A 15,042-nucleotide genomic window follows, 5' to 3' on the forward strand; every position below is an offset into this window, starting at 1 on the left:
GAGGAGGAGGAGTTTGGGATCCACAGTGACCAACATGAAATAGCGAACTTCCTTGATGAATAAAGTCAACTCTTGATGCTCAAGTGTCACATTAGAATTATTTGTGCTTAAAACTTCAAAACATTGCCTTGTTGATAATTCATGAGTGTGTGAGTAATTGTTGGTCCCAATTGATGTATGTTTGATTCATCGTAGATTAGTTGGAATGGCTCTTATTTTGTGGAGGTGGGAATTACCTTATTTGCTTGAGGACAAGCAAAAGCTTAAGTTTGGGGGAGTTGATAAGTGGGGATTTTGACGACTTATTTGCGCCTTTTGACTTTCGTTTTAGTTCAAAAATATTTAAAGGTATTCCCGAAAACTGATGAAATATGCTTACTTGCAGGAGTATTAGAAAATGAGCCATTACGATAAAATTCAACTCAAGAAGGAGTGCCTTTGAACAAGGACAAAAATCAAGCACACGGGCTCAAGTGCGGACAGTTAAATACTATCTTTGACCGCAGAATATAAAGAAGAATCAACAGAGCTTCAGTGTAAAGTGAGGACCGCATAATAATTGTGTGGCCGCAGAAGTCAAAGTTCAAAGAGTTTCAAATTCAAGCCAAACAAGAACTGCGGACCGCACTATAATTATGTGGCCGCAGAAATCAAATGTGCGACCGCACCCAGAATTATGCGGACCGCAGAACTCAAGAGATGCGGCCGCAGAATCCACTCCTGTCAAGAGCTGAAGAAAACTGCGGACCGCACATAGAATTGTGCGGCCGTAGATTATCCAAAAGGGCAATTTTGTCCGAAAATTTCTGCTTTGTATAAATAGACTATTTTCACGAAATTAGGTCAAGTTTTTGAATACCAGAAAGTCTGTAGCCATTTTGCTTTACTCTTTTAGGCAACTTTAGTTTATATTGTTGATTTTACATTGAATTTTCATCTATTAATCATTCAATATGAGTTTTATCATCTTTTCTTCTTTATTTTCTTCAATATTCACTATGAGTAGCTAAATTTCTAGCTAGGGTTGTGACCCAACTCTAGTGTGGGAACCTAATAGGTGTTTGACTTAGTGCTTGTTTATGGTTGGGTGTGTATTATTTAGCCTAGTTCTTTCTATAATTATAGAATTAATGGTTGCAAATATTAGTTCAAGCCTATTTGACTTGGTCTCTACTTGAGAAAGATAGACTTAGTCTAGAAAAACTTGGCTAACAAGAGTTTGAGATGAAATCAAGAGATTGATAGTCCTAATTAAAGGGTTGAACCTAGAGATAGTAAAACCCGACTTGAGCAATTTGTCAACTGTTTAGTTCAATACCCATTTGGACTTGAGAAAGCCAAATTGGGCAAAACTACTCTCTTACCGAGAGGTATTATGTGGGTATTTTTGAGTGTTGATTGCTATAATACACCCCGACCAACAAAACTCGCTCTAAATCCCACAACTCTTTAGGCAAATACCTAGGTGGAAGTCACAGCCCTAGACCTTTTACATATTTGAAATACAACAACAAAAACATTCTTCTCTAGTTCTATATTTTTCAATTGCAATCCTTAGTATAATTTTAGAAGTAAAATCAAAACAAAGTTTGTGGAAGTGCAACTTAGACAATTCACGTGCTTAGACCAAATACATACCACTAATCCCATCTACGCTCCATGTGGATTCGATCCCGACTCCTAGTTGGGTATTATTATTGCAATCGACCGCTTCACAACCCCAATTTGAGGTGTGACTTGTGCGAGATCAGTTTTTGGCGCCGCTGCTGGGGAGCCTAAAACGGATTTAGCTATATATTTGGTTTTGTGTGTGAATTCTCCTCTTTTCCTTCTGTGTTACTAATCTGTTTGGTGAGATAATTGTAGGTGAAACAATGGCTCTCAACAACAATGATCCTCTCGGAAACATGCCTTTGGGGGATGTGGACGTGGAAGATGACCAAGTTGAAGAGGTTCCTCTTGAACCTCAAGCAAATAGACGAGGTCGACTGCCTTAAGATAACATTCTCGTTCCACCCCCACCTTCACCAAGAGAGACTCCACACCGGGTGTTACCGAATAAAGGGTATGCAAGTGCCATAGTCCTGCCCCGTATTAGGGCGGGCAACTTCCAGATCACAAATGTTATGCTCATATTGCTAGAGCAATGAGTATTCTTCACCGGGTCTCCGAGTCAAAATGCATACAAACACTTGAAGGGGTTTGTGGACACTTGCTGGGGGAGTAAACAGACCAACGTCTCCGAGGATGCTCTAAGGTTGAGGCTATTTCCCTTCTCTCTATGGGGAAAAGCCTTGGATTGGTTAAAAAGGTTGCCAAATCATTCCGTCCATACATGAGATGAATTGGCGGAGAAAGTTATTTCCAAGTTCTTTTATCCCGGGCATATGGCTACTCTTAGAGATGAGATTCTAACATTCAAACAAGAACCCAATGAGCCTTTGCATGAGATATGGGAAAGGTACCGAACTATGGTGAAAGAGTGCATGATAATGACATGATGGAGGATATGATTCAACGAACGTTCTATAGGGGGATCAATATTACCAATCAATGCATGGTCAACCAACTTGCCGGTGGAAATTGCATGACAACACCATATGCCGAAGCTTGTTAGATCTTAGATGAAATGGCGGATACTTCTTCGGCATGGCAAAGTAGAGCAAATATTCCTCAAGGTGATCCAAATGTGATTCACCTATATAAAGAATTGCATGATCATGGGCAAGCAATTGCCGAGTTGACCACTACAATGAATCAATTAGCCAAAGCTCAACTTCAACAAGGTCAAGGTCCTAAGCAAGTAAATTCAATGGAGGGTGTCAATATGATGGTAAACAATAGAAGGCAAAAGGGTCAACAAGTGCAAAACCGTGCAAAACAATATGTGCAAGAAGATAGTAGGTTTGACCAAGATTAATCTTACAATGAACAAAAGGAGGAAGTACAATATGTGAACAACTTTCAAGGGCAAAGAAAAACCTCTCAAGGCCCGAATCAACAACAATGGAAATCTCAAGGTAATCAAGGGAATTGGAACTCAAACAACCAAGGCAATTGGAGTGGTGGTAACAACCAAGGTAATTAGAATAATCAAGGAAATTGGAATGGTCAAAACAACCAAAGCAATTGGGGGTGGAAATAGTCAAGGATATTGGGGAGACAACAACTAAGGGGGATGGAACAATAACCAAGGGAATCGGGGGTCGGGCTTTCAAAGGCCCCCAATGTATCAACAACTAAGAAACTCGCCTCCTTATCCTTCCCATGGTCCTAGATCTTCCAACAATGAGATGGGGCGAATTGAGAACATCTTTAAACAAATGATGGAGAAAAATGCCGACTCTGATGCTCAATTAGCCTCTCACAACACTTCAATTCGCAATTTGGAGGTTCAATTGGGGCAAACCTCGCAAGCTTTGAACACTCGTCCTAAGGGGGTACTACCAAGTGATACGGTGGTGAACCCAAAGAGTGGGAATAACACAGGGTATGCCATGGCCGTGACTACAAGAAGTGGAAAAGGCGGGGATGCAACCACCTCAAGTCAAAGAAATTTTGTGGATGATAAACAAGTGATTCAAGAAAATAAGATTCCAAACAATTTGATGCAAGCCAATGATGAAGTAAGAATTTATATTGATGACAATGTGGAGTAGACTCGAGATAAAGTGAACCCGTCTAGGGGGCACATTGTAGACATATCGAAATCGGTAGTGCTAAAGGCTAAGGCACCAATGCCAAGGCCTCCTCCTCCATACCCCCAAAGTCTTTCCAAGAAAAATGGCGAGAACCAATTCAAAAAGTTCATTGACATGATGAAAAGACTATCTATTAATGTGCCATTGGTTGAGGCTTTGGAGCAAATGCCCGGTTATGCAAAGTTCATGAAGGATTTGGTGACAAATAAGAGGTCGATGAATTGTGAGACTATAAAGATGACACATCAAGTGAGTGTAATTGTGCACTCAATGGCTCATAAATTGGAAGATCCGGACGCTTTCACGATCCCTTGTACTATTGGAAGCGCCGACTTTGCAAAAGCTCTTTGTGATCTTGGGGCAAGTATCAATTTGATTTCTTATTCGGTTTTCAAGACTTTGGAAATTGGGCGACCAAGACCCACATCTATGAGGTTACAAATGGTGAATCGTACTATGAAGAGACCATTGGGTATTATTGATGATGTGTTGGTTCGTGTTGATAAATTCATCCTCCCAGTGGACTTTGTGATTCTTGATTGTGAATTAGACTATGAGGTGCCTATTATTCTAGGGAGTCCTTTCCTTGCTACGGGGAAGACTCTTGTTGATGTGGAAGCCGGTGAGCTCACTTTTCGGGTGGGTGATGAAAAGGTATTTTTTCATGTGTGCAAATCTATGAGGCAACCAAATAGCAATGAAGTTTGTTCGTTTGTCGACTTGGTGACCGATGTGATTTTTGATGATACTAATGCCATGATAAATGTGGAGGATACTTTGGAGACCGTTTTGCTCAACTTTGATGATGAGGAGAAGAATGGCTATGTGGAATGTGTGAATGCATTACAAGGAATGGGGTCTTACACTTATGAACCCCGCAAATTGTCCTTGGATCTTGAAAATCAGAAGACTCCTCCAACAAAGCCCTCAATCGAGGAACCTCCCACTTTGGAGTTAAAGCCATTGCTTACACATCTCAAGTATGAATTCCTTGGCCCTTTTTATACTTTACCGGTTATTATTTCCTCTTGTTTGACTAACGTGAAAGTAGACTCCACATTGGCGGTGCTACAAAAGAGGAAGAAAGCTATCAGATGGACATTGACGGATATTCGGGGTATAAGCCCCACCTTTTGCATGCACAAGATTATTTTGGAGGAGGATGCTCCTCCATTAAACATCAAAGAAGACTAAATGAAGCAATTCAAGATGTGGTTAAAAAGGAGATCATAAAGTGGTTGGATGCCAGGGTTGCTTACCCCATTTCCGATAGTTCGTGAACCTCTCCGGTGCAATGTGTCCCAAAGAAAGAGGGCATAACGATGGTCACTAATGACAAGAACGAGTTGATTCCTACAAGAACGGTGACCGGGTAGAGAGTGTGTATGGACTATCGCAAGCTCAACAAAGTCACAAGGAATGATCATTTCCCACTTCTTTTCCTTGATCAAATGCTTGATAGATTGGCCGACCTTGCTTTCTATTGTTTCCTTGATGGGTATTCCCGCTACAATCAAATTTTCATTGCTTCGGAGGATCAAGAGAAGACTACTTTCATATGTCTTTATGGTACTTTCACATTCTCGCGGATGCCATTTGGTTTATGCAATGCACCGGCGACTTTTCAATGGTGTATGATGGCTATCTTCACGGAAATGGTGGAGGATTTCCTTGAGGTATTCATGGATGACTTTTCAGTGGTTGAGAATTATTTTGATGATTGCTTGACAAATTTGGATAAGGTCTTGGCAAGATATGAAGAGACGAACTTGGTACTCAATTGGGAGAAATGTCATTTCATGGTTGAGTAAGGCATTGTCCTTGGCCACAAAATTTCAAAGAATGGCATTGAGGTCGACAAGGCGAAAATAGAGGTGATTTCTAAACTTCTACCTCCAACATCCGTGAGGGGAGTGAGGAGTTTCTTGGGTAATGCGAGGTTCTACTGGCGTTTCATAAAGGAATTTTACAAAGTGGTGAACCCCTTGTGTAAGCTTTTGGAGAAAGATTCCAAAGTCCATTTCAATAAGGATTGCATAAAGGCATTTGAATTGCTCGAGTTCAAATTGACAACTACTCCTATCATCACCGCCCCGAATTGGAGCTTGCCTTTTCAGCTCATGTGTAACGCTAGTGATGTGGCACTCGGAGCAGTTGTGGGGCAGTATGTCAACAAGATATTTCATCCGGTCAACTATGCTAGTAAGACCATGAATGATACCCAAGTCAATTACATTGTGACCGAAAAAGAGCTCCTTGCTATTATTTTTTCTATGGAGAAGTTCCGCTCATACTTGATGGGTACAAAGGTGATTGTCCACACAGATCATACGACACTTTGGTACCTTATGAGCAAGAAAGATTCAAAGGCTCAGTTAATGAGATGGGTGCTTTTATTGAAAGAGTTCGATCTAGACACCCAAGACCGCAAAGGCAGTGAAAACCAAGTGGCGGACCACTTGTCTCGCTTGGAGGAGGAGGGGAGACCACATGATAGCCTGAAAATCAATGACTCCTTCCCCGACGAGCAAATTCTAGCCATTTCAATGACCACAATGCCATGGTTCGCCGACTTAGCAAATTATCTTGTGAGTGGTATTGTACCGAATGAGTTCTCTTCAAACCAAAGGAAGAAACTCAAACGGGATTTCCTTGAATACTATTAAGATAAATGGTACCTCTTCCGGATTTGTACCGATGGTGTGATTCAAAGGTGTGTGCCGGATGAGTAACAAATGGAAATTCTTAATGCTTGCAACTCTTCACCATATGGTGGATACCATGGTGGAGCGAGAACGGCGGCGTAAGTGTTGAGTTGTGGATTCTATTGGCCTACTCTCTATAAGGACGCAAGTGATCTAGTCAAGCATTGTGATTAATGTCAAAGAGCCGGTGGAATTTCAAACAAAATGAGATTCCCCCCACCACCATCTTGGAAATTAATATTTTTTATGTGTGTGGTATTGATTTCATGGGATCGTTTGTAAGCTCTTATGGGAACACCTACATTTTGGTAGCTGTGGATTATGTGTCAAAATGGGTTGAGGCCGTTGCTCTACCCAATAACGAAGCAAGAAGTGTGGTGGCATTTTTGAAAAAGAACATCTTCACAAGGTTTGATACTCCGCGAACCATTATAAACTATGGGGGGTCGCATTTTGCAACAAAGCTTTTGATACCTTGTTTAACAAGTATGGTGTCACTCACAAAGTCACGACCCCCTATCATCCTCAAGCAAACGGACAAGTGGAAGTCTCCAACCGGGAGATCAAGAGTATTTTGTCAAAGATAGCGAATGCCAACCGGATGGATTGGTCAAAGAAACTTGATGATGCTATATGGGCCTATAGGACGGCTTACAAAACACCGATTAGGATGTCTCCATACCGGTTAGTGTTCAGGGAAAGCTTGTCACCTTCCGGTGGAACTTGAGCATAAGGGTATGTGGGCACTGAAGAAGCTAAATCTTGAGTGGGATGTCGCCGTCAACTTAAGGTGGCACAATTGAATGATCTTGATGAATTATGGTATCATGCATATACAAGTTCTTACTTATACAAGCAGAAGATGAAGTACCTCCATGACAAGTACATTCGGAACAACGAGTTCAAGGAAGGTGATCTTGTGTTATTGTTCAATTCTCGGTTACGGATGTTTCCGGGAAATTTGAAGTCTAAATAGAGTGGCCCGTTTGAGGTTGTGAGTGTGACACCCTTTGGTGCATTAGACTTGAAGAATAAAAATGATGAAGTGTTTAGAGTCAATGGTCACCGGGTGAAGCATTATTTGAGAAAAGTTGATGATGGCCACGTCGTGGCATTGATTCATTTCAACTAATTAGCGTCAATTTACGTCGTGTCGCGACGTTAAATCAGGCGCTTCTTGGGAGGTAACCCATGTTTTTTTTTGTTTTTTTTCTTCTTTTTTAAGATAGATCTTGTTTTGTGCTAACTGGTTTTGAAGTATGTTGCAGGAATGAGTGTGCTTTTGCAGGAACTGTGCTCTGGAAAAGTGGTTAAGTGTGAAAAAAGTGCGGACCACACAATTTTGATAGCCACAATAGAAAGGGATCTGCGGTCGCATAATTCTTGTTGCGGCCGCACAACTGGAGATCATAAATTACAAACTCTCTGAAGTTTGCATGTCAGAGAAATGGCCGATCTGCGGCCGCACAAGGAAATGTGCGGTCCGCACAAGGAAATGTGCGGTCCGCATAAAAATCTGCGGCCACACTCAGAAATGTGCGGACCACAAATCGTCAAAAAGGGTAATTGGTAACAGGTAAGGAGTGCGGACCACACATAAAATTGTGCGGCCACACTCAGCTTAGCATTTTTGCCCTAGTCGGTCAAACTATAAATAGCAGCCCCCTCACACTGGTAAAACTTTACACACTCTGAACACTTAACACAAAGGCCAGCACAGTCCACTTAAATTGATTCAAGCATCTCACACTCATTTCATCTTCCTTGATTCTTCCTTACATCACTACATCACTGGTAGGTTCAATTCATCTTCAAATTTTTCAATTTTCTTAATTTTGTTCATAGTTAGTGTAGTTATTTTTAGGCCTAATGTCAAATTCATCATCATGTGTGCTTAAAATTGTGTGGGTAACTTCCTAGTTGCTAATTGGGGGATTGGTAAACTGTGTATCATGTCTAAATTGCCACCACCATATTTAAATTTTGCTAAATTGAAAAGCCCTAAATTCATTACCGTTGGTGTTTAAATTGTGCGGCCTCATAAGAAATTATGCGGTCCGTAGATCTTTAGGCTGGGGCAAATATGTGCATTAATTGTGCGAACCGCACTCAAAATTGTACGGTCTGCAGAAATTCAACCGCGGCCGCTGAAAAGTGTGTGCGGCCGCAGATCAAGCAATTCTCTGATTTCAGAGAGTTGTCATTTTTTGAAGTTTCAATGTGCGATCGCACCCAAAATTGTACAGACCGCACTTCAGATGTGCGGCCGCACTTAAAATTGTGCGGACCTCAGAATCATCACTGTGGCTGCACTTTCAAATTATGCGGTCCGCACAACCCCATATGCGGCCGCACTCAAAAATGTGTGGTCCGCTCTTCCCCAACCTGCAACATGTTTTGTTCTGCAAATTTTATGCTTACCTGCACTTAACTCTAACTGACTCATGTTGCTATGTATTGCAGAAAATGGTTAGATCAAGAGGACATGGTGATACTTCCAAAGGTAGGGGTAAACCCTTCCGAGGCTGAGACAGGGTACCCTACCACTTTCAGTGCAAAGAGTGTTATCTAAAAAGGCAACTGCAGGGCGAGGTAACACTGTAGAGCCCTTTGAGTCAAGTTCATATCTCCCGTCTAGGGAAGCATCAGAGGGAGACTCAGTGCAAAGACAACCTGTTGTGATATCACAACCACAGCTGCCCAAGGACAAATACCGAATGAGAGATGAGCCTACCTCTTTTGAGAGTACTTCTGAGGGGCCGGAAGGGAACAGCCAGGCTTCGGAGCCCTCATCTACTCATGCCCCCGCCGCACCAGTCACATTTGATGATGATGATATTTCGGATGACGGTCGGGGGGTGATACTAGAGTTTCAAGTCTGTAGAGGTCAAAGAAGAGGGAAGTTTGGGTTGGGAGCCCGACTGCATTAAATAGGTCCCGAGAGTGGTGGCCTCGGAGATCGCTCACACTTGAGCGTCAGTTTCTTTTGAAAGACTTGGATAGGTACAATCCTAATGTGTTAAGACAATTTCGGGAAAGAAAAGGGTGGAAGTGGTTCACGAAAAAAGTATTGGATGCCAAATAGCACTTAGTCTGAAAGTTCTACACATCAATAAGGGGACTAAGGTGAGGAACCTGAAGGCCCGATTTGATCAGAGTACCCTCAACACTTATTTGGGGCTCGAGGATATGTAGTCGGTGCAGTATTTAGAGAATTTCGCACTGTGTGACGCAACTCGACCTTGGATAGCTGAGATACTAGCATCTCCAGGACCTCCACCACCATGGATCACAGTAGGGGTTCCTATTCTACGGAACACCCTCAACTTTGAAGCAAAATGGTGGAAAACATTTATATGTAGTCGTATAGACCCAAGCCGGAATGAAAACAATCTTCCAATCCCCCGGACAGTCTTAGTTGCATCTATCATAGCCGGGTACCCAATTAATGTGGGTGCCATCATGTTGGCCAACATGTCTCTTGTTGTCAGGCAGGGTGAAAGCTCATATCTGTATCCCAACACTATCACGGAGTATCTCACGGATACGGGGGTGGAGCCCAAGAGCTATGATACGAAGGTTAGGGCTAAGAAGCCCTTCTCCTGGTACTCTTTGAAGGACCCAAGGAACCCGAAGAACAAGGGTACGTCGACTACTACCGTAGGCCAGTCTGATGAGCTATCGGTAGTAGTTGCAGATTCTGCTGCTATGCCTTCTACAACTTCCATGCCTTCTACAGCAGTCGGGCCTTCCACCGAGATAGCTACCATGCCACCACCTCCATCTTCAGGGCCATCAGTATCGGTGCTTTCCACCTCCACTTATCCATTCACTGCACTGCGAGTCTCCCAGACACTGGCGAGTCTCAACAACTGGATGCAGATAACTACTGCAAAGTTGTCCGACCTATCCAGTGCTGTTGCAGCATAGTCTTCTGCCCCAACACCCCAGGTTCCTCCGTCAGTAAAGGAAATATTGAAGAAGATATTGGATAATCAAAAGACCATCATGGATACCTTGGTGGCACATGGGGGAGCAATCGAGGAGCTAGGTAAACAGGTGAAGAAGATGAGAAAATCCCAGGCTTCGAGAAAATCAGTGGACAAGTTAAGACGTGAAGTGACTAAGATAGCGGTAGTTGGTAATATTCCTTTTGACTTACTGATGGATCCATCAGTACCAGCAGACCCAGTAGCACCATCAGTACCAGTGGCACCAGCTGGCCAGTCTGAGGAGCCAGACCTCGCTGTCCACATGGCTGAGGCGGTACTACAGATGTTCACCAACCCAGCTACTCCCCGAGCAGAGAATGATGAGATCCAGTTGGATGAGCCTGAGGGAGGTGATGCTGCTATGGACACTGAGACAACATATGGAGTCTTCTCTACTCCTTCCCTTCATTATTTTGATTTTTGCTAAGCATTGAGGACAATGTTTATTCTTATTCAGGGGGGTGGTCTATTTTGATTTGATATGACATTTGACATTGGCCTATAATAACTGATAACATTCTCTTTTTATTTTTACTTTCATTATGTACATATTCTTCTCTCTATTGATGTATATATTCCATTTCCCTTTCTCAGTTTGTATATTCATTTATGCTTTTAGTATTTTACTTCATAGCTTCTTTATTTTGTTTTCTCAATAGTCAATGTTTAGTCTAATAGCTTCTTATTTACGTTAATTACCTTTTTTTAATTTAGTAGTTTCTTTTCATGTGTTAAGTGATCAATAAGCCTTTGGTTTTCTTAATGCCACGGTTCTTTCCAAAGGTGGTTTTTGTGTGAATCGGGCGACTCTTCCCAACGATGGATTGCGTGACAACTTTCTTAAGGGATTGAGTCCGTTTTTGATGTTTAGGTAAGAATACTAGTAATAATGAATAAGAGGACCTAATTGAGTCGAACTAGAAGAGTCAAGCGTGTTTTACTTGGTACCAACACACTTAACTACATACTTATGATTAAAAATAAGTTCTTGGAAAGATATTGCTCTAGTTAGTGACCTTTTTACTCTTGTGTTGACTTAAGCAATCATCGAGTGGTTTAGTTGAACCATTAGTGATTTTTAATCTCGAATATGGTTGTTGTGGGCACTCGACTCTATCATCTTGAACAATCTAGCTGTGTGAGAGGTAAGAGGTGAGATGTTTTGTTGCAAGTTCAAGTACCCGTGCGAATGGTTTAGAACTTGCCCCGAATGTATTTCTAGGCGAAATTTTAAGTTTAGCTTGGCTTGAGAAGTGATTGTAGGCTCTCCTTGACCCGTTTTGAAATTTTTCATGACCCACCAATGATGTTATCCCTAGTTAACCCTTTTGAGCCTAAAACCTTTCTCATTTGATAACCATGTTACAAGCCTTTACCCATTTTATAGTGACTCTCTCTTGGCACCCGAGCTTTCCTTAACACTCATGAGAAGCAATTGGCTAAAATATAAGTTTGGGGAGAGACGAGGAGTTTAAAAGTGGTATCAAGGTAAAAAAAAAAGAGAAAATAAATGAAGAAAAGGAAAGGCAAAGAAAAAGAAAGAAAGAACAAAAGAAAAATTCAAAAAGAAAGTGAATAAATTGAGGAGTTGAAGCAATTCAAAGAAAAGCAAAAATGCAAAGCATGGAGAAAACAAAGAAGGATAAAATGAATATCATGACCAAGAAAGAGTGATGTAAAGTCTCTCTAGTTCCACTAAGGAAAAAGAAAATGCCTTAAAAAGTTGGCAAAGCATGAGCCAAAAAGAGAAAATAGAGTGCTTAAGGAAAGATGAACCCATTCTATTCCAATATTTCCTACCTTAGTCCAAAAGCCTTCATTACATCCTGAAAAAGCCCTACGTAATTTCAAGCCGAGTGAACTTACATTAGTGGTGATTTACATGAGAGACAAGCATATGGTACTTAGAGCCGTACGTGTGACATTCTTTTGAGAGAGATGAGCGATCTTTTCACAAATCCCTATATTGAGTGCTACATTCTTAAGTGAGATAAGATAACGGAGAATATATGAGGAGGAGTTTGGGATCCACAGTGATCTACATAAAAGAGCGAACTTCCTTGATAATTAAAGTCAACTCTTGATGCTCAAGTGTCACAGTAGAACTATTTGTGCTTAAAAATTCAAAACATTGCCTTGTTGATAATTCATGAGTGTGTGGGTAAGTGTTGGTCCCAATTGATGTGTGTTTGATTCACCGTAGATTAGCTAGAATAGCTCTTATTTTGTAGAGGTAGGAATTACCTTATTTGCTTGAGGACAAGCAAAAGCTTAAGTTTGGGGGAGTTGATAAGTGGAGATTTTGACTATTTATTTGTGCCTTTTGACTTTCATTTTAGTTCAAAAATGTTTAAAGGTATTCCGAAAAACTAATGGAATATGCTTACTTGTAGGAGTATTGGAAAATGAGCCATTACGATAAAATCCAACTCAAGAAGGAGTGGTTTTGAACAAGAACAAAAATCAAGCACACACGCTCAAGTGCAGATCGCAAAATTCTATATGGGTCGCAAAATATGAAGAAAAATCAATAGAGCTTCAGTGTAAAGTGCGGACCGTACAATAATTATGCGGCCACAGAAGTCAAAGTTTAGAGAGTTTTAAATTCAAGCCCAACAAGAACTGTGGACCGCACTATAATTGTGCGGCCACAGAAATCAAATGTGCGGCCACACCCAGAATTATGGAGACCGTAGAACTCAAAGATGTGGCCGCAATCCAAAATTGTGTCGCCGTAGAATCCACTCCTGTCAAAAGCTGAAGAAAAGTGCGGACCACACATAAAATTGTGCGGTCGCAGAACCTCTGAAAGGGCAATTTTATCCGAAAATTCTAGCTTTGTATAAATAGACTACTTTCACGAAATTAGGTCAAGTTTTTGAATACCAGAAAGTCTGTAGTCGTTTTTCTTTGCTCTTTTAGGCAACTTTAGTTTATATTGTTGAGTTTACATTGGAATTTCATCTATTAATCATTCAATATGAGTTTTATCATCTTTTCTTCTTTATTTTTTTCAATATCCACTATGAGTAGCTAAATTTCTAGCTAGGGTTGTGACCCAACCCTAGTGTGGGAACCTAATGGGTGTTTGACTTAGTGCTTGTTTATGGTTGGGTGTGTATTATTTAGCCTAGTTCTTGCTATAATTGTAGAATTAATGGTTGCAAATATTAGTTCAAGCCTATTTGACTTGGTCTCTACTTGAGAAAGAGAGACTTAGTCTAGGAAAACTTGGTTAACATGAGTTTGGGATGAAATCAAGAGATTGATAGTCCCAATTAAAGAGTTGAACCTAGAGATAGTAAAATCCGACTTGCGCAATTTGTCAACTGTTTAGTTCAATACCCATTTGGACTTGAGAAAGCCAAATTGGGCAAAATCGCTCTCTTACCGAGAGGTATTATGTGGGTATTTGAGTGTTGATTGCTATAATACACCCCGACCAACGAAACTCGCTCTAAAGCCCACAATCCGTTAGGTAAACACCTAGGTGGAAGCCACAACCCTAGACCTTTTACATATTTGAAAAACAACAACAAAAACATTCTTATCTAGTTTCAAATTTTTCAATTGCAATCCTTAGTATAATTTTAGAAGTAAAATCAAAACAAAGTTTGTAAAAGTGCAACTTAGACAATTCACGTGCTTGGACCAAATACATATCATTAGTCCCATCTACGTTCCCCGTGGATTCGATCCCGACTCCTAGTTGGGTATTATTATTGTAATCGACCGCTTCACAACCCCAATTTGAGGTGTGACTTGGGTAAGATCAGGGAGCAGGTAAAGTATTTACTCAAACAAACATTCTTTTGATATCGTGTGTGATTCCTTATAGGCATAATTTCTATTAATGTGTAGAACTAAAGCACGTCAGACAACAAGCAAAGTAAATAATCCCTATGGAGAGGTTTTCTACCCATTTAGGAAGAATTACAGTATACTCGCTTCCCTATTTTTTACCAACTCCCCAGTTGTTTGTTTACAAATTATTACAGGCCCAGATAATGAATATAAGTATAAATATTACACAAGGAACAACAACATGCCCAAATGAAAAAATAACCTAGTACTGTCTGGGCCTTCAACAGTCTCACTTTCTTCTCACAAACAGCAGACTCAAATCCCAGGCTCACCCAAGGCATAAGACAACTATAAGGTGCAACTCCAACAACACGCATGAGTAAAAATAGTCCCCAAGTGGGTGACTTATATGCCAAACTTAACCATACAAATAACAAACTACACACATGATTAATTAAATAATATTTTGAAATCTATACACTAAAATCTCAAAGTTGTATCTAATAGCAGTTTTTTGACAAGTTTATAGTGCATACCTAAGGCAATTCTTACTTGCATTTTTATAAAGCTAAGTTAAGGTGAAACAATTGACTAACATGAGATGGCATACTGATTTTAAGTGAAATTTCAAACAAAAGCAAAGTCATAACTAGTCTAAAGCACCTTTAGACAGGATGTTGAAGCATGAAAAAATGAGTAGAGGCATAGTAGAGTACAACCTTTACATGGTGCGCTTAACATGGAAGCCATAACAGAACATGTTCATGGTCAAGCAATTACTTAAATGGGCAGGGAAAAACTTTAGCATGTTGAACATTTGCCACAACTCGATTCTAGAAG

Source organism: Nicotiana tabacum, chromosome 18 (assembly GCF_000715075.1).
Source record: "Nicotiana tabacum cultivar K326 chromosome 18, ASM71507v2, whole genome shotgun sequence".
Classification (NCBI taxonomy): domain Eukaryota; kingdom Viridiplantae; phylum Streptophyta; class Magnoliopsida; order Solanales; family Solanaceae; genus Nicotiana; species Nicotiana tabacum.